At 46.0% G+C, this 20,421-nt stretch overlaps 4 non-coding genes across 4 annotated transcripts; 2 read left to right on the top strand and 2 right to left on the bottom strand.

The window, feature by feature from the left end:
• Positions 1-1,209: 1,209 nt before the first annotated feature.
• Positions 1,210-1,292, bottom strand: TRNAL-CAG (transfer RNA leucine (anticodon CAG)). Its single transcript has one exon. It is a non-coding gene; the product is annotated as a tRNA-Leu (tRNA).
• An 893-nt stretch (positions 1,293-2,185) lies between these two features.
• Positions 2,186-2,258, top strand: TRNAV-CAC (transfer RNA valine (anticodon CAC)). Its single transcript has one exon. It is a non-coding gene; the product is annotated as a tRNA-Val (tRNA).
• A 9,396-nt stretch (positions 2,259-11,654) lies between these two features.
• TRNAL-CAG (transfer RNA leucine (anticodon CAG)) lies at positions 11,655-11,737 on the bottom strand. Its single transcript has one exon. It is a non-coding gene; the product is annotated as a tRNA-Leu (tRNA).
• A 732-nt stretch (positions 11,738-12,469) lies between these two features.
• Positions 12,470-12,542, top strand: TRNAV-CAC (transfer RNA valine (anticodon CAC)). The gene has a single exon. It is a non-coding gene; the product is annotated as a tRNA-Val (tRNA).
• Positions 12,543-20,421: the final 7,879 nt, after the last annotated feature.

The following is a 20,421-nucleotide window of genomic DNA, read 5'->3' as shown; positions in this document are numbered from 1 at the left end:
CAGAACAATGCTCTTGCATTCCGGCTGTAATTATTGTTATTCTGTGCAAACCCTGACAAGGCAGAAGTTATACCAGGTTTAGAGATACATTGAAAACCTGGCTTTTTCCGGGATAATGGATGATATGATGTATCTTATCCAGTGTCATCTCTCAGCGGTTGGGTCAGACGAGGACTCCTCGCCGTGACATCCCTGTGGGGATACGTGGCGCGCTTTAGAAATGAAGAAAATACAAATACATAAACAAGTTAAAGAAATGCAGTTCTTACACTTGAGGGGGCGCGTTGTGTTTGGAGAGTGGTGAAAACAAGGAGATGCGAGGAAGAGCATTCAGGAGAGAGCGAGAAGAGGGTGCAGAAGAAGAAAGATGAGGTGTGTGGATGCGGAGACGAGATTAAAGGGGTGGACACGTCTCACACAGAGCGAACATAACTGGAGAGATGGAGACACTGAAGACCACCACCCCTTCCACAGGCCTCAGCAATGTTTATGCCACAGTAATTGAACCAATTCATTGTTATTTGCAGAAAAACTATTGTTGTTACTCATTTATCTTAAACATCTGGTAACGATAAAAAAACAGTGACAAACGCCATAGTGCTGGTGGGTTTTAACTGCACGTCAGTTTTTATGTCATATTTCTGGATACAATAAAGCTCCGAGCAACCAAATGTCAGTCGGTGGGCACACTGTGGGAATCACAGAAAAGTACTTTGTGTTTAAAGCACACTCTTAATACCATAGGTCACAGCTCTTTTGGAGTCTCCTTCCCCACTTCTTTCATCCCACTTGAAGCCTGCCTCGGAGCGCTAATAACAGGTCCTGCACTGAGAATTATTTATGTTCCGCTATGCTTCCTCCCCACCCCCTACCCCCTCCTCAGTGCGAGGCAGGGGCATAAAAAGGGTTTCCCATTCCATATGGAAGTACAAAACACATTTATAACTGGAACGCGGTGGACCCTGGTGCCACTGAACCTGCTGCACTACAGATACCTAGGCTTGAGCGAAGTCCCTTTAATGAAGGCGATTTGATGAAGACTTGTGGATTTACTGTTTCAAGAGCCCCTGCTGGCGATCCGTAGAAGCAACGGAAACTAGAGCTGAGCGACAATTTACAGAAGTATGTTATGTTCATGTAATGTTGACATTGTCTGAGATATGGGTGCTTGGGAAAAAACACACTGAATGCAAGACGCAAAAACAGATGTGTCAGAAGTGGGATTCGAACCCACGCCTCCAGAGGAGACTGCGACCTGAACGCAGCGCCTTAGACCGCTCGGCCATCCTGACACGCACTTTAAGGCGTTTGTGACTCCATCTGTGCTAACCACAGGAATGCTTTCCAAAAGGTAAAAGTTACACATTATCATCAAAGATTGTGTTTTTACTTCGCCGCTGTAGCGCAGTTTAGGTTTAGAGGGTACAGACCGTGGGAGAGTGGGGCACACACTGGCTGCCTCCATTTTCGGGGTCTCATGTTTTTCAAAGTGAACTGACTAAAAACAGAAGAGGAAGAGCCGAGTTTCAAAGTTTCACGCTGTTGCCGTTTTTAATGAAATATGGTGAAAAGAGATCTAACAAGTTCTATTATTCGTGACCCTTCAAAGTCTTGGGGACTCGTTCAAGCACTGACGTCCCCGCGCGGCCTTCACTCCGTTCACCCCTTGCTCACGCCCCGGCCTCATCGGGAGTTTCTGAGGGTGATTCACAGCGAAGGAAACAACCTCAGAGAGAACCACGGTCCACCAGAGTCATTCTTATCACCCCGCAGCTGAGGCTCAGTCTGCGCTCGGAGTTTATGGCTCTCAGGGCTAGCAGCTCTCGAATCGGGGCGGTGCAGGCTTCAGGGCGCTGGAATCATGAAGGGTCCGTCAGCCCCGCATCCCCAGCGTGCACCTGCCGCCCTGCTGGCTTGGAGCCGAGTTCTCTCCTAAACTGAGCCGTGTACGAGTCACCCGAAAGGTGAGCCTCTTCGTAAAAAGTCGGGCTATATGTGTATGTTGTGAGTGCACCAGGCTAAGAGCAGAACAACGGAGACAGTAAATAAACAGAATTACAACCATTTTGGGAATAATTTCTGAAGTCGCCTTACAAATACAATCACAGATGAGGACAGTGTGCCACGGTACTGCTCTTTACTCCTGTGAGATGCGTTGGAAAGTCTCACGGAGAGAAGCATGTGGGTTTCTGTAGTGTAGTGGTTATCACGTTCGCCTCACACGCGAAAGGTCCCCGGTTCGAAACCGGGCGGAAACACTTTTTATAAAAAAAAAAAAGACAGTCCTTGACTTCCACTTCATTATAGCTAGAAAAGAAAGCATTTGTCAAATGCCACTAGCAGTTAACTTCGTTTTACTGTCGGTAGTAAACTGTTATTAATGACTGCAGAACAGAGAGTCATACGCCACCAGTGAATTTACTGTTCAAAAGACAGCACTGTCTAAAAATCCTGCCATGGCATGGTCTGAATTTTATTCAAAACAGGAGTTAAATGAATTGAAATGTATTTTCTGACTGATGTGTTATCAAAACATGACCTCTCTTCAATTCATCTAAAGTGCCAAAAAGAATGTGATGCTGGCATTGAACATCTGCATGTGTAAAGCGCTGTGAGGTGGTAAGGGCGCTCTTGAACCCATACAGCCAAGGTAAACAAGCATTGGAAATGCAATATGTCTTGCATTTGTTGGAGTACCAGCTATTGGCATTGAAAATTGGTAATTGTTTACTTATGTGTTATGGAGTGTATGTGGTGTGTTGTGGAATTATGTGGGTTGGATTGGATTAGTTAGTTGTGTAATTGTGTGGCATAGGATTATGTGGTGTGGAGTGGATTTGTGCATTTGAATTATGTGGCATGGTGTGCTGTGGAATTTTGTGGATAGTAATAATGTGGTATTGTGTGCACTGGAATTATGTGGAGTGGGATTGTGTGTTTCTGAGTGTAATTAAGTAGAATGGAATTTTGTGTTTGGAGTGGTATGTAATGTAGTTTAATGATGTGGTGTGCTGTTGAGGGCTGCCTTCCATGGCACACAAACACCTATAAATAATACTTTTAAAATTATATAATACATCATTTAAACAGCCAACTATTAATACACTTGGGGGCATATTATCAAGACAGGCGATAAAATGATCGCTGCTTTAGTGGCAGAAATCTGTCGCTAAAACGGCGATAATGAGCTTGATAATATGCTCTATAGAATTCCAATTGAAGCCCATGTTAGATGTGAAGGACATCTAACCTGAGCTTCAATTGGAATTCCATAGAGCATATTGTCAAGCCCATTATCGCCGTTTTAACGGCAGTTTTCTGCCGCTAAAGAGGCGATAATTTTATCGCCTGTCTTGATAATATACCCCTTGGTAAGGATATGCCCTCCCCACTTTAATGAAACAAAGAACTCAGTCGTGTGCCTTTTTCTGTATAACATTTTACAGTAGGCTCATTACTTTTGATCAACGCATCGCAGTGTTTCCAAGTCTGTGTGATGTGGTTTAACGCAGACCTGGACTTATGGTGAAATCCTCATCCGTGACCACAGGAGCCAAGTTGTGCAACTCAGCGTCTTCTTTCGCAAAGGTAGACCGGCTCAGAAGTAAGGCAGGGCCACAGTTCAACGCAGAGCAGCCGGGGCGGTCTGAGAGCTCATTTCACAGTGAACAAAATTTCAACTGCCATGCTCAATACTTTTTGAAATAACATTTTACTAGAAATCAAGAACTTACCTGTAGAAAACTCAAACTACCTGACAAAAGAATACTCTATATAAATAGAGATTATAAATGCCAATGTAATCTAACTTTAGCGATATTCCATTTATTTAAGTGCCATTATAACCCCACTTTAGCAGCACTCAGTTTATCCATGTGCCTATATAATCACCCTTTAAGGCAATCAGTTTATCCAAGTGCTAACATAATCCCACTTTAGCGGCACTCGGTTTATCGACCTCGGAAGGACGAAGAGCAACAGAGAATCCAAGGTGGATTTAAGACAGTGGGCTGCATGTTACACACAATCACCACAGCAGGTTCATTCACCCAGTTACTTATCGCACCATCCTCATGTTGGAGCGATGTTTTATTGTGCTGCTCGTAAGTGTTATGCAAAGTATGCAACAATGTTAACCACTATCTCTCAGTGCTGTCAATGCGTGCCATGTGTATCCGCAAATTGCTTGATGATACACATGGTGCACCAGGAGAGGCGTCGCTATGCCTCAGTTTCTGTCAATGCGATTGCGAGTGTGTGGAAGCTGTGGCTGGGCTCTAATGGCAGGCAGGAAGAGCGCGCGCTGGAACAGCGGCCGCTGAAAGAACAAGCATTGGAAATGCAATAGGTCTCGCATTTGTTGGAGCTGGAGCTATTGGTATTGTAAATGGCAATGTTTTGTACTTTGAAAAAGGTCTTGTGTTTGTTGGAGCTATTCACATTGTAAATGGCAATGTTTTTTATTTATCCTTAGGGTTTTATATAGCACGAACTTAACAGCCTCAGTTGTGAATTTCGATTCATGAAAATGTTTTGTGAGCCCTGAAATTTGCACAAGTAAAGTGCTAACAGTATAAATATGGGCATTGTTTAATAAACGAAGCCACTGCAATACAAGAGCAAAGGTGACCGAGTGACTGCTTCTGGGTTAACGGAGTTGCTTACACTCACTGGCCGTTAAAGCTAGCTAGCCCGCTACTATGAGTTTATCAAACTTAATGCTATGTTTTCTTATGTTATGTTATGCTATGCAATGCTATGTTTTGTTATGCTATGCTATGCTATGTTTTGTGTATGCTATGCTATGTTTTGTTATGCTATGTTTTATTTTGTTATGCTATGCTATGTTTTGTTTTGTTATGCTATGCTATGTTTTGTTGTGTTTTGTTATGCTATGTTTTGTTATGCTATGTTTTGTTATGCTATGCTATGTTGTGTTTTGTTATGCTATGCTTTGTTTTGTTATGCTATGCTGTTTTGTTGTGTTTTGCTATGCTGTGCTATGTTTTGTTATGCTATGCTATGTTTTGTTGTGTTTTGGTATGCTATGTTTTGTTATGCTATGCTATGTTTTGTTTTGCTATGCTATGCTTTGTTATGCTATGGTATGTTTTGTTGTGTTTTGTTATGCTACACTATGTTTTCTTATGCTATGTTTTGTGTTTTCTTATGCTATGCTATGTTTTATTTTGTTATGCTATGCTATGCTTTGTTTTGCTATGCTATGCTTTGTTATGCTATGTTTTGTTATGTTATGTGTTGTTGAGTTTTGTTATGATATTTTTTGTTATGCTATGCTATGCTATGCTTTGTTTTGTTATGCTATGCTTTGTTATGCTATGCTATGTTTTGTTTTGATATTTTTTGTTGCTACGCTATTTTTTGTTGTGTTTTGTTATGCTATACTATGTTTTGTTATGCTATGCTCTGTTTTGTTGTGTTTTGCTATGCTATGCTTTGTTGTGTTATGCTATGCTATGTTTTCTGTTGCTATGCTATGTTTTGTTGTGTTTTGTTATGCTATGCTTTGTTTTGTTATGCTATACTATGTTATGTTATGCTATACTATGTTATGTTTTGTTATGCTATGTTATGATTTGTTATGTTATGTTAGGCTAGGCTATGTTTTGTTATGTTATGTTATGTTTTGTTAAGTTATGGTATGCTATGCAATGGTATGCAACGCTAGGCTATGTTTTATTATGTTATGTAATGGTATGTTTTGTTATGTTAGGCTATGTTCTGTTCTGTTATGTTATGCTGTTATTTTATGTTAGGCTAGGCTATGTTTTGTTATGTTATGCTATGTTATGGTGTATTAAACTACTGTGGATTTTAACACATCCAAAAGCTGATGAATGGAGCGGGCTTGCACGTCTTTGGGCTTGTGCGCGCTCCCCTCCCTCCCCCACCACAGTACTTTGCATTTTGCCCTGTGTTTGTAAGTGTGTTTTCATGTGGAATTAAGGTGCCTGGTGACGGGGCACTATCCGGCGCAGCAGTGGGATTAGTGTCTTAATACTGAAAAGTAGCTGTGAATTGTGGAAATCCCAGATTTTTGTGCGTGAAGTAAATAGCTTGCAGGAAGCACTCCAATACATTCGGGGACACAAATGAGGGCGCAGGAGGTGGCTGAAGAAGTGGGGTGGGTTAATCAGCAGAGAGCGGGAGGAGGAGGTGGTGGTTTAAAAGCAGGAGGAGTTGTTAAAAACAATGGCGGGGGCTGGGAGGGTGAGTTAACACAACCAATGCATGTCAAAGGCAAAGCTGGCTGACGGCAAGTTGTGTATCCTCTTGAGTGCTGCGGTGGGTGCCTTTTGAGAAATTTCGCGCAGCAATAGACCTTCCATGCTTTCGAAAGTCTAATATTGCCAGCACGTTATGACCAATATTTGGTGATGTTTTTTATTTTGGCATGGCGTGCAAAACAAGACAGGCCCGGCGGAGCGTGGCGCGCGCGCTTGGCGGGGGCAGCGCATTCCAGGCGATTTGTTTATGGTCTGCAACCCCGATAAGAGTACTAACCATGGAGTGGGCTGGTAAAAGATAGCAAGTACTCGGCAAAGCGTTGTCAACCAATCTCAAAGTGGAAGCTTTATTGCAGGCCTGAGTGGCAAGTAGACATGATTAATGGGTGGAGTAGTGTTTGCAGGCGTGGTGAGCGTCATGCATGTGGGACGGGAATGGACATTATACACATGGAAAATGTATTAAAAGAAAGCTGACCGACCCTTTCATTTTAGGATGGTTCTCATTCGTGCCTCCTCCTTCGACCTAAGGAAGCGGGTTCGAGTCTCTGCGTTGGCTCAACATCCTATGATCCTGGGCAAATCACTTAATGCCTGTGTGTGTAATAAAAAAAAAAACTCAAACTGAAAGTGTCTTTGTAATGTAAATGGTGCTTTTATAAAGCACTCCGATACCTTGGGGGATTCGAGTGATAGTGCGGGAAGTGGCTGAAGTGTGGGGGGGGAGGGATTTAAATCAACAGCGATCAGGAAGGAGGACATGGTGGGTTAAAACAAGGGGGGGGGGAATGATTTGTTAAAAACAGCGTTGTCAGATGCTTGGTTAATACGCTGGGAAGGAGAGAAGATGGCATGCAAAACAAGACAAGGCCGGCAGAGCGTGGCGCGCGCGCGCTTGGGGGCGGGGGAGCGGACCCTTTGAAGTGCTCCCAAAAAGCAGATTGCATGGCGGCACGATGCGCGTGATTGTGCGTGTGCTAGCCATGCAATCCGCTTTTTGGGAGCACTTTTAAAACCCACAATAGTCTCGCTTAGTGATCGCTTACGCGATAGCAAGGCGAGACCTAAAAAAGAAAGGGGCACATTTATGAGCCCCTGCGTCACTTTTGCGCCACCGGTGCGTCACTTTTTGTGACGCACCAGTGGCGTAAAACATGCGCCATGATGCGCCCTGTTTACAAAGTGACGCATCTACCTAGATGCGTCACTTTGTAAACCCCTGCGCTACATTATACCTGCGTCAGGTATAATGTATGCAGGGTGGGCGTTCCCGCGTAAGTAAGCATCGTAGAAGTGACGCAGTGAAATCTACGAGATTTCACTGCGCCACTTCTAGGGTGCAAATGCGTCAATATCTTACGCCTGCCTCACAGCAGGCGTAAGACTGACGCAGGCCCTTTCACATGGGGCTTACCCCATGTGAAAGGATACATTGCTGGAGTTGCGTCAGTTTTGTGACACACTCCAGCAATGCGTCACTTTTGCGCCTACAGATACGTCAGAAATACTGACGTATCTGTGACTCCTTGCGACATGATGCGTCATACTGTAAATATGACGCATCATTGGAGTCGCAGGGAGGGCGCAGTGAAAAGTGACGCATCACTGTTTTCACGCAGTGATGCGTCACTTTTCATAAATGAGGCCCAAAGAGCCTGCACGTGATGGTGGCTACGCGAGCCAGCAGCGGCTATCACGCGCAGTAAAAGCGCAACCCAAATCCTGTGTCTAACATGTGCAACATGTACTTTCAGCTTTTTCATCTCTTCAGATAATAAATGTGTTGTCATTATTTTTTAAATTGTGCTGCATCACATTTCCCACAACATCAGTAGCGATAGATGAGGCTCTCTACTCAGAGCCAGCAGAAGAATGCTCCAGCTGGAGGCCGAGGGCGCCGAAAAGAGAAACTTGTAACCAGCGGATGACACAAATATCAATCGGAGAGTGCATTAACCTCCCGAGCGACACTGCCGGACCTTCTGTCACATGTCACTTGACCCCAGTGTGCAGTGTGACGCAGCCACGGCTGCTCCTGTCAATCACCAGGATCCGGGGCTGACTGGAGTGAGACTGCTGCCGGCCCACAGCGCTCTCTGCTCGCAGTCACGGCATGAGGGACAGTCTAGGGAAGGGAAGTGTGTGTGGAGCAGATAAGAGGGTACATCAGACTCTGTAGTGGTAGTCGGTGACGTCCTGTTGTCAATTCATGTCCCCTGTTAAAAGAATTTGTGTATTTTGGAAGTTTTTATAGATCAGCCTCATGCACTATCTCATCCCTGAGACAGAGAAAGGGTTTTCCCTACAGTGAGACAGCCACAGGGCACTAATAACAGGGCTGCCACTACTGTGAGAGCTCCACTGAGCACAATTAGGGCTCTGTCTACACTGAGACAGCCTCAGAGCAGAAACAATAGGGCTCCCTCTAGAGTGAGACAGCCTCAGGGCCTAATAACAGGGCTGCTACTAAGGTGAGACATCCACTGAGCACTATTAGGGCTCCCCCTAGAGTGAGACAGCCTCAGAGCACTACTAACAGGGCTCACACTACACTTAGACAGCAACAGAGCGCTAACGATAGGGCTCCGACTACACTGAGACAGCAACAGCACTAATAAGAGGGCTAGCACTGCGCTGAGACAGTCTCAGAGCAGTAACAATAGGGCTCCCCCTAGAGTGAGACAGCCTCAGAGCACTACTAACAGGGCTCACACTACACTTAGACAGCAACAGAGCGCTAACGATAGGGCTCCGACTACACTGAGACAGCAACAGCACTAATAAGAGGGCTAGCACTGCGCTGAGACAGTCTCAGAGCAGTAACAATAGGGCTCCCCCTAGAGTGAGACAGCCTCAGAGCACTACTAACAGGGCTCACACTACACTTAGACAGCAACAGAGCGCTAACGATAGGGCTCCGACTACACTGAGACAGCAACAGCACTAATAAGAGGGCTAGCACTGCGCTGAGACAGTCTCAGAGCAGTAACAATAGGGCTCCCCCTAGAGTGAGACAGCCTCAGAGCACTAATAACAGGGCTCGCACTTCAGTGAGGCAGCCTCAGAGCACTAATACCAGGGCTCTTACAACACTGAGACAGCAACAGATCTCTAATAACAGGGCTCCCTCTACACTGAGACGGCCTCAGAGCACTAATAACAGGGCTCGCACTTCAGTGAGGCAGCCTCAAAGCAGTAACGATAGCGCTCCTACTACAGTGAGATGGCCTCAGAGCACTAACAATAGTGTTCCAACTACAGTGACACATTTATGCAGTGCTAACAATCTTTTTCTTTTGTATATCGTGTATTACTCCACAAAATGCACCGACATCTCAGTAATGACATATTCACAGAGCTTTGATAATGCTCCTCCTTGTTGGCCTGCAACACACACAGCGAAGAAACTGAGACATGTACAACGCTCTGAAGGAGAACAATTCAAGGCTGGCCTGACCTCTATAATGCACTGACACCAAAACACTCACACAGCACTGAGCTCTCGCAGAGCACCTGCCTCCTCAACGTTTAAACAATTACTAACAAAACAGCCTTGAAAAGGGATCATGTGTGCCTGTTATTTTCATATTTGTTATGTGGGAGAAGCCCACCCTTGAACGCCAGGTGTCGTTCACTTTGCATACACGCATGATTTAATGTCTGCACAGATTTAACCATTTCAGCTCAGGTTTGGGTCACAGGTACTGAAAGCAGGTGTGCGGAGAGGGGGGCCAGCAACCACAGAATAACCATTCGGGAGTTCGGAAGGTGTAAACAATAAAGATGTTTTAAAATGTTCATTTTATTTTGTCACATTTGTTACACACTCACAGACAGAGGTCAACTGTCAGGATATGTCTACTGACAAATTACTGCTTATTCTCTTAGCATGGAGGTTGGTGTTTGCTTTTGTTTCTCTGACTACAAAGTTGGAGGATTTTGTTAAATGAGCTGCCTGACAATTGTGCTGGGGCAGGGAGGGTGGAAGGAAAGGCCGTAGAATATTAGTTTTTTTGTAGCACACAAGACATGTATTGTAATTCTAACGTGTGATGGAAATAAAGATTTTAATAGGATCAAATCAAGACACTTGATGGTGTGCAAATGAGAATTATGTGGGGAAAACTGATTTCCACACATATTTGTTGTGCGCTATATAGTTTTGTCAGTAACACTGCATGATGGTGTGAATGCTGTGGCCATTTCAATGGAATATGTGCTGTCTGCAAATGGCGGTGCACTACCACACCCTGCTTTAAATGTATATTTGTGACAGTGCACCCCCGGCTGCACGTCGGAGCCTTGCCACTGTCCTGCGGAATGGGCAAGACTCGTTTGCTACACGTGTTCTTTGTCTGACACTTGTATTTTTCAAAATCCCTGTGACTTCAGTGACATCATATGATGAACAGCGGGGAGCACCATATGCGTCACCGTCCTGCAGAGAGGATTCCTTATACTGGGCTCTGTGTCGAGGCTGCGCCACGGTCTCCCCGACATTCGAGCGCTATGTATTTAGGGGTGCCTTTGCCAATAAGAGCCGGTCTGTTGCAAGGGTGTCCTAATCGGAGCCGGCCCTGACTCCAGTAGCCCCCTGGGCGCACATCAATGGGCCACCCTCGTGACTGCTGGCGAATAAAAGGAGGCAGTAGCCCCTTTTCACTGGCCAGTCCCTTGTTGGCTCCGTCAAAGCAGCTACTTGCCCCCGAAGACACATCTCCTCATCTCCACCCCAAACTCACCGAAATCGCCCACAGCTCAGCCCCGCCAGGCTTGTTCCAAGTCGTGTGTTGGTTTGTGGCGCGGAGGGGGTTAAAGGTAGATGGGATGGCAAGGTAGGGGCTGATACTAGGGTGCTAAAAGCAGCGGCCGTGCACATTTAAAAAGGATTAGAAGCGCTTTAAACGAAATCATGGCAGCCACGGTAGAGGGGTGTTGCTTTTGGCATTACCTGTATGCAGACAGTTCCTTTGACCCCCCTGACGATTGGCGCCCTGGGCCTGGGCCCAGGTCGTCCATACCAAAAGCCGGCTCTGGTCCTAATTCGAGCCGGAGAACGAGCCTCCATTCCCAGAATATGGAATGAAAAAACAACGGCAATTGGAACCCAGTGGACCCCGGTGCTACTGAACCTGCTGCACCATCGATAGCTAGCTCTTTATGTGCCCTTTATCTCGGGCCCTTCAGGCTTTTGCTCGATGTGTTGGGGATTCTCTGATTCTGTGATTTGCTGCCTCAAGAAAACTCACCTGCAGGCACCTAGTAGTAGAAACGGAGGAACACAGACCTTAGCGACCATTTACGAAAGTATGTTATGCTTACCTAATAGTGGCATCGTTTGTAGTGGGTGTACTTGTAGAAGAAACTGAACATCAGTAAAAATAATGTAATCAATTGACAAAAAGTTGTCAGAAGTGGGATTCGAACCCACGCCTCCAGAGGAGACTGCGACCTGAACGCAGCGCCTTAGACCGCTCGGCCATCCTGACACACCTTCCGATACGCCTGTGATATGTGTCTTAGTGTTTGGTCGGTTTTATGTTGTGTGCCCCTGCAGTCACATGCCTTCCTGTACAGACACAGGATGAGATCCAAGTATGTTTCTCCAAATGACTCACGAGCCTGGCTATAAAAAGCTTCCACCCGACCACTTCCGGGCCTCATTGGACGCAGCTCAGTCGATTACTCTTCCCGACATTCTCCATATTGCGCGTGAATGTCACGTGCTTTTCCTTCTCAGGCACGCATATGCATTTCCTGGGACAGTGGAAAGAGCAGTCACTGCAGCGGGAAACTGCATAAGGCTCGGATCGACTCATCATAGAAAGATTGCTTCCCCTCAGCAGCGGCAGCAGAAACTGGACTCAGAGGGGGCGGCTCACATAGAGGGGGGGGGGGGGGGCAGCCGTCAGAGCTGCTCAGTTGGTGGGTGTGGGGTGGGCTGGCTGTTACTCTCCACACTCCCGTCCCCCCAACAACACTTGGCTGACTCAACTTTCGGGGTGTCATGTTCTTCAAGCCGGACTGGCTAAATAAAAGGTCAAAAACTATATTTAATAATGTCTGTGCTTAATAACAATTTAATCAAAACAAGTCCAAAAAGTTTTTTAAAAGATTGAAACTTCAGTCAGGAAGGCACATTGAAACAACTTTCAATCCATGTGCACCAGCTGGTGCATGGCAGTCATCACAGATGTGACCAGAGATGTGTCAGTATGTCAGTTTCCGTAGTGTAGTGGTTATCACGTTCGCCTCACACGCGAAAGGTCCCCGGTTCGAGACCGGGCGGAAACACTTTTATAACTGGGCAGAATCAAAGACCAGTATTGTTTAAAAGAAAATATGTATCAAAGGCAACTGGCAGATAACTTCATTTTACTCTCTGTAGTAAACTGCTATAATGACTGCAGCACAGGGGAATACAAACACCACCGTGAACTCGGAGTCGCAGCTCTCAAGTAAGGGTTGACTAGAAATTCTGTCATAGCCTGCACTGAATTTTAATTTAATTCAGCATAGCTGTTAGATGAATTGAAAGGTATCTTAATCATACACAGTTCAAGTGTCCAACCTGACAGAGATACACAGCAAATGATGGCCTGAACTAAGGTTTGGCCGGAATATAGGAATTTGTGAGTAGTTTACATGTGTAATTTGCTCTTGCATACCTTTACTAATTTTCACTATTCACAAAATGTGTGTGTAAAATTACTAAAAATGTAGGCTTACATGTCTCTACCCTCTGCCAATTAATTTTATTTTTTTAATTCAATGTAATGCATTTCAATAATTCAAAATTAAGTTAATAGTGCTATATCATTTTCCTAAATATTTTCTAAACTTAAAATGAAGATATATAATATTTATTTTATATGGAGTGCACAATAAAAAGTACTCTACTATTAATGTTATTTCAAATTACATTTTTAATTAATCAGATATATTAAATTAAATTAAACTAAATTCCCATTGAAAGTAATTATTACAAGTATTGTATAGAATCAATTAAAAGTAATTTGATTATATCTTAATAAAAGTTAATGTTACATTAATTTATAAATTCAAAAATTGTTGTTCAGATATTTTATTATTAAATAATAAATGTTTTACTTTTAGATTTTTCAACATTAAAATCTACTACTATAACTACTTACTCCAATCCCCTTGTAGTGAAAAAAACGGTCAAGCACATGCTCGCTGCCTTAGGTGACACCTACAAATTATTAATTCATCCATTTCTTTAACTGCTGACAAAGTTCCTCCTGGTCTGAAGCTCTCATGTCCTCACGGTAGGATTCTAGGAACCAGATCTCTCTCCAACTAGGTACTGGCAGGGATCGGTCCATAGTGTTCAGTTGGGTCTTGCATCCAGGAGGTCTCCTGCTTTTTAAGTTCATGACGCAGGTATCAGGAGGCCAAACACTTGACCCTTTAAGAGCAGATCCAGTCCCTGGATGACCGTTGGAATTAGGAGACCTTACATTTTCCAGCTACAAGATACAGTTGTCCTCGTCCAGGATATTTCTTCCCAGATCCAGGAATGTTTGGAAGAAGAGGTGATGAGTACCAGTCATATCCTACACATTACTCAGTGATTGGAGAATTCCTTGCATCCCCACCTTTCTCTCAGAGTTCCCACCTCTTTTTTAGGTCTCGCCTGGCAAACGCAGCGCGAAAGCGCTGTCGCCAGCGAGATCTGTTGTTGCTGACTAGCCTCGGAAGTGGGATAGGAGATGGGCACGCGCAGGGCTTTTGGCGGATTGGAGCCTGTGTACGCGCACGTACAGCCACGCGGTGTGCACATCTCCTGTCCCCCTTCCGTCCTCAGCAGCCTCATGCACTTTCACTTTCCATTCCCCCCGTCGGCTCCACGGAGAAAGCTTGTTAAATGTCTAACCAGCGAACCATTGACTACTAAAAGTTAGCGATTGTTTAGCATCGAGAATTCTGGGACGATAGACTATACTATGTTAATGAAGCATTCAGATATACGCGACCTAGTAGTCGCAGAGATCCACAGGTTTGCCTCACAGCTCAGGTGGCCCGCAGTCTAGAACTGTCCAACATGGACCACAAGCTCCCCCCCGGTGCTCCTGGCCACTGGCAGGAATCGCCCCCACTTCCCCCTAGGGATCTCTGTTTAACTTACCGAACCCGGATGCCGCCGCCATGTTGAAAACACTTCGGTCTACAATAGCCTGCGCGTGCAACCGCCTCCAGTGACGGCACTGGCTACCTGCAACCGTAGCACCGCCTCTACAAAAACGTCACTGCAAGCCGGCTGCACCCGTCCTCCCCTAAGACTGCGCATTCCCAATGGCATGCCCAGAGGCGTCCATGCTGGGGCCAGGCAATCGATTCTTGTTCATTAGGGGGGACATAGAGGCAGTGCTTTAAGTGTGATGAAAAACTTGGGGGGGGGTCTCTCCAAGTGGCGTGGCTAATCTAATTAAGGGCGTGCCATAAAAACACTGTTATAATCTACCTACTTGGTACAGATCTCCCCCTCCCCTTCCCACTCTGTCCCTTTGGTTCCATCTTAGAACCTTCAGGTGAAGGCTGCATTGGAATGTTCATGATTGATGCTGTGAGGGATTGTGCCTAGGATTGGCAAGCTGAAGGTGTAGTGTTCTACTTCTATCAAATAAAGGACTTTCTCCTTACCTTCCTTCGTTTGTCATCACTTCATTTTGGCGATGAGTTTGGGATGCTGTGACAGGGACAGCGCTACACCTTCCCCTGTGGATTTTCGTCTTGCCAGTCGCCTCGAAGCACATCCTTCAAGACTTTTCTCAGGTTGTTTCAAAGGATTTCAAAAGTATGGTTCAAGTTTGTCCTCATCCTTTCCTCCTGTGAGTCTTTCGCTTAGCTTGGGTGTGCCAGAGACTTTAATCTGATAAAGGCTTATATTTTTCATTAAGTGCCTGATACAATCCCTTCACGTTACATTCTTCATTTAAGAGTTGTGCCTGGCTTTTCTGTTTGCTCACTCGCTGTGTATTCAGGCAGCCAGTGTTGCATGTTTTCCTAGCCTGTGCCTGTGACTTTATCTAACTTGAGGAAAGTGCCCGGAGCCTGTGTCTTCACTAGGGGTTTGATTTTCAACGCCCTTGCTGAAGGATTGTTTGCTTTCGCTAAATTATTATTATTATTTTTTTTCAGGATAAGTGTGCTTTCCCAAGTTTTTGAAAAGCGCTTCCTCTGCCTCTGTTTCCATGTTATGAACGGACGTTTTTGCAAGTCAGCTGCCTGTGTGGAGATTGCCTCACATCGATGTAATATCCCAGCGGAGCTGAACTATCGTTCATTGTGCCGGTTTTGAAAGTCAGCTGCTGGTGAGGTGTTTCGTCTCAGCGGTGTGCGATCCCAGCGAGTGTTTTCATCTTGCATGTGGCACTGTTTTCTCTTGTCAGCCTCACGAGGGAGTCATCTTGCAGCGGCGCACAGTCACAGCGGGGGTGAGCTCACGTTATGGTGCGGACTGACTTCTAATATTCATCAGCATTCAGCAGAGCTTCACGAGGCTTTGTATTTCTTCAAGGCTGTGTTATTTTGAGCGGCATACAAGACGCATTCTAAGCGGGACACCTGTCTCTGATTTCCTCACAGGAAGTTCCCGCCTTATAAACATTACTTCCCAGTCACAGGGTTATGAAACATTTCACTGCCATAAAAAGAGGACAAAGACTTTCATTTTGATGATGGTAGTCTATTTTTCTATTTAATCATTTGGTAGGTGTTAGAAACAATCTTATGTAGAGTTTAAAGATACATTTTCATATAGGTTTCACAGATTCGTGACTACACTGTTAACATTTTTAGCCTATTTTTGAAATTTTTCCAAACTTAATTTTTTTTTTATTAATTAGTAGTGTGCTCTCCTCTTTTTAAATTTTTTTTTTGTGGACAGCCATGGCAGGTGCAGAAATGAGTCAACCACCCCCATTTTTAGGTCTCGCGAGCCAAAGGTTCGAAGAGACATTTTGTATGTGGGATTTTCAAAGTGCTACCCACAGTCTTTTGGCTGGCCTAAACCTTGAGTGCACGATCACATGCACGTGCACAGCTGCTCCTCTGCTCATTGCATTCCCCCCTCCCTTCTCACCCAGCCCTTTGATGCTCTGCTCGATTACTTTCACTTTCGCCGCTTTGACCCTTGCATTCCCCCCTCCCTTCTCACCCAGCCCTTTGATGCTCTGCTCGCATCTCCCTCCTCCCTGGGCGTGAAGGGAGACAGAGCATCCGCGCTTTTGCTTTCCCTCCCCCCGTAAGTTAACTTTCAATAGCTTAAGCCGGAGTTCAACACGCTCGCGCATGGCGGTGTGCTTTTGCTTTCACTCCCCCCCCCCCCGTAAGTTTACCTTCATTAGCGTAGGGATGGTCACACGTGCGCGCATGGTGGCATACTTTTGCCTCCCCCACCAACCCCCATAAGCCTCCAGACAAGTAGGAGACAGAAGCACGGTGCGCCCATGCCCAGCAGTACGCACCTCCACTGGTTCCGACTCCCTCTCAGCTGTATGCAGATCCGGGGTCCCTGCGCACCAACTCCAGGTAGAACTAAGCGCTTACAGACCTTTGCCAGACCACGGATAGCACCCACAAATGTCCCCGTCCGTGCGTGTTCTCGGAAGCGCCCTGCTCTGCAGGGTCCCGGTGCACTCAGTTACATAGTGCTGTTACATTGCTTTAACCGTTTTCTTGCCTTACTTCCGAGAGTTCGACTGAAATTGTGTGATGTTAACATTTATTATATAATATTCTTACTTTATGGGCTCTTTATCCTGTGCTGTGATGCTGTAGCTCAAAATGAAACAGACTACTGTTAATTTCTGCCAGCGAGTGCCTCACACCTAATTTACACGCAGCTGTTCAGTGTGTTTTTGATTTTATTTTACACTTTTGCACTGTAGGTGCGCTGCGGCCTTGTGTGCCTGCGGACTCACACAGCCGACCCGCCCCCCCTCCCATTCTGTGTTTCGCTCTCATGGCGAATCTTCATTCTGGTGTTTTTCATTCCTCAACTGCTCGTTTGTAGCAACTTACTTATTTTTGCCTAGTGTATGGAGCATTTCATGCCCGTTTATTGGCTGTACTGCTTAATTGGAAATGTATCTGGTTTATTTAGAAACATATATTTTTGGGAATATGTAGATTTGTGCCTTTTTTTGTTCAATGCAAGCTGGCCAATGTCTAGGGCTCTCTGTTGTGGACTCTGGGCGTTGTCGTGCACCCTACGGTGATCATTGTAAAACCTGGAAGAGCAGTGAGTGGGGGAGCTCACGACAACTTTGATAATCGTACCGGAGTGCAATGTCGAACAAAAATGCCATTAGCGCCCCTCTAATGCTGTATTAGATTTATTAATGATGATGCAGTTAATTTAAACCTTTACATGATAAAGCGCAGTCTACAAATCTAAAGACTACTAAAAGGCAAGCACACCAGCCAAAGGACGCTTTTAGAGCGTGACTTAAAATGCTATGATTTAAAGACCTGCACGCGAGGGCCCAATAGTCCATTGTCCTTAACAGTGCAAAACATGCGCGATAGAAGCGAAAGTGTGCGTTTAGTGCGAATAGAAGGAGCGGGAGCGTTTGGCATTAAGATCTTCAGGTAGGTTGTACACCTGCTTTAAATAGCTTCTCCACAATGTTGTTAAAGTTTACCAGGCAGACTATTACTTGGTCACTAGAACTTTGCAAGCAGAAGAGGGCCTTCTAGCATGAGCTTATTCCATAAGTATCAAAGAGGTTACATAAAAGCTTTCTGCGCGCAAATTGAGACATATGCACAGTATATGCAAAATACTTCTTCTGGCCCCTGACAGCCTACATAATGGCGCGCTAGGTTCTGGGGCTCACAGCGGGAGCACATCCTTCATTGGAGTTAGGCCAAATCTTGGCGCTAAAATCCTGGATTTGTAGAAACATTTGATAGATTGGAATGGATAACTCTGTGGAGTAGGCGATTTGTATGTGTTAATGGATAGCCACGAGTGTTTACACTTTTGAAAATGCTCCTTATCGTGCGCCCACGATAATGGCTTTGTTTGTTTTGCAATAGATTTCGCAATTACAGCAAAGTGAGCTATTGCCATTTTGCATTACACCATTTGATTAATGCTTCACGAAGGGAAGAAAAAAACAATAACATTTACAATGCCAATAGCTCTAAACAATGTCATTGCGAGACCTATTGCATTGTAAATGCTTGTTAAATAAAGCAGGTGAGCCTGACATACCTTGGCGTAGGTGGGAAGGTATCTTTAAATCATACCTCATTGCCATAGGAGGGGGTAATTTTTCTAGCTTAAGAAAGCAACATATCCTTCTGCAAAATGTTGGTATTCAGGGGAGGAAAGTTTTTGAGGACATCACAGGAAGGTTAATTGATGAGGAACCCACAGAGGAGGAAGCAGGTGTGGATGTTTCCCGGAAAGCTGGAAGCACGCCGAAATCAACGCCCTCCTCAAGAAGCCCAAGGCAGACCCCAAGGACCTCAAGAACTTCCGGCCCATCTCCCTACTCCCGTTCCCGGCGAAGGTCATCGAGAAAATCGTCAACATGCAACTGACCCACCACCTCGAAGACAACAACATACTGGACCCATCCCAATCCGGATTCAGACGAAACCACAGCACCGAGACTGCCCTCATCGCCGCCACAGACAACATCAGGCGCCAATTAGACAATGGCGAAACATCAGCCTTCATCCTCCTAGACCTCTCGGCCGCCTTCGACACGGTCTGCCATCGCACTCTAAAAACACGCCTCCAAGAAGCTGGCATCCAAGAGAAGGCCCTCGACTGGACCACATCCTTCCTCTCCGGCAGATCCCAGAGCGTCCGCCTCCCACCCTTCCGATCCAAAGCCACTGACATCATCTGCGGCGTTCCCCAGGGCTCCTCCCTCAGTCCTATGCTGTTCAACATCTACATAGCCCCCCTCGCACAAGTGGCCCGCCACCACAACCTCAACATCATCTCCTACGCCGACGACACTCAGCTCATCCTCTCCCTCACCAAGGACCCGCGCACCGCCAAAACCAACATCCACGACTGGATGAGGAGCAGCCGGCTGAAACTGGACTCGGACAAGACGGAGGTCCTCATCCTTGGACCCAACCCCTCGGCCTGGGACGACTCCTGGTGGCCGACCACTCTCGGGACAGCACCGACACCCACCGACCACGCACGCAATCTAGGATTCAGCCTCGACTCCTCCCTCTCCATGTCCAAACAGGTCAACGCCGTCTCCTCCTCCTGCTACAACACCCTCCGCACGCTTCGCAGGATGTACAAGTGGATCCCAACCGAAACAAGAAGAACGGTGACACAGGCCCTCGTCCGCAGCAGGCTGGACTACGGCAACGCACTCTACGCCGGAATCCCAGCCAAACACCTACGACGACTACAGCACATCCAAAATGCCTCCGCCCGACTGATCGTCAACGTCCCCCGCCGCAGCCACATCACCACCCACCTGACAAACCTACATTGGCTCCCCGTCGACAAGAGGATCACCTTCAAACTCCTCACCCACACACACAAAGCACTCCACGACACCGGACCAGCCTACCTGAACAGCAGACTCAGCTTTCAAACCCCCACCGGCCAGCTCCGCTCCGCCATCCTTGCACTCGCCGCCATCCCCCGTATCCAACGAACAACCTCCGGCGGCAGATCCTTCTCCTACCTCGCCGCCAAGACCTGGAACACCCTACCTACCCAGCTACAGCATACCGAAGACTTACTCGCCTTCAGAAGACTCCTCAAGACCTGGCTCTTCGAGCAGTAGCGCAACTCCACCCCCCTCTCAGCGCCTTGAGACCCTCACGGGTAAGTAGCGTGCTTTACAAATATCATGATTGATTGATGTTTACGAATACACTTTGAGGAAATTGGAATCACACTTCAGAGTAAAAATAAATGTAGTATTAGAGAGGCACACATTCTTCAATAGGTGTCAGAGAAAGGATGAGAAAGTCTCCTCATATGTGGCGTTTTGAGAGGCATGTCAGCCACTTGGGAATTTGGTGTCCTAAAGCATTCACTTATCAGGGATCAATTAGTTAGATGCACAAATGACATTAAGATACAGGAGGAACTCATCACTGGAAATCCTGACCTTGAAGAAGCAATTAGCATAGCTAAGGGATTAGAACACACAGC

This window comes from Triturus cristatus, chromosome 4_1, assembly GCF_964204655.1.
Source record: "Triturus cristatus chromosome 4_1, aTriCri1.1, whole genome shotgun sequence".
Taxonomy (NCBI): Eukaryota; Metazoa; Chordata; class Amphibia; order Caudata; family Salamandridae; genus Triturus; species Triturus cristatus.
This window is presented reverse-complemented; position numbering and strand designations above follow the sequence as displayed.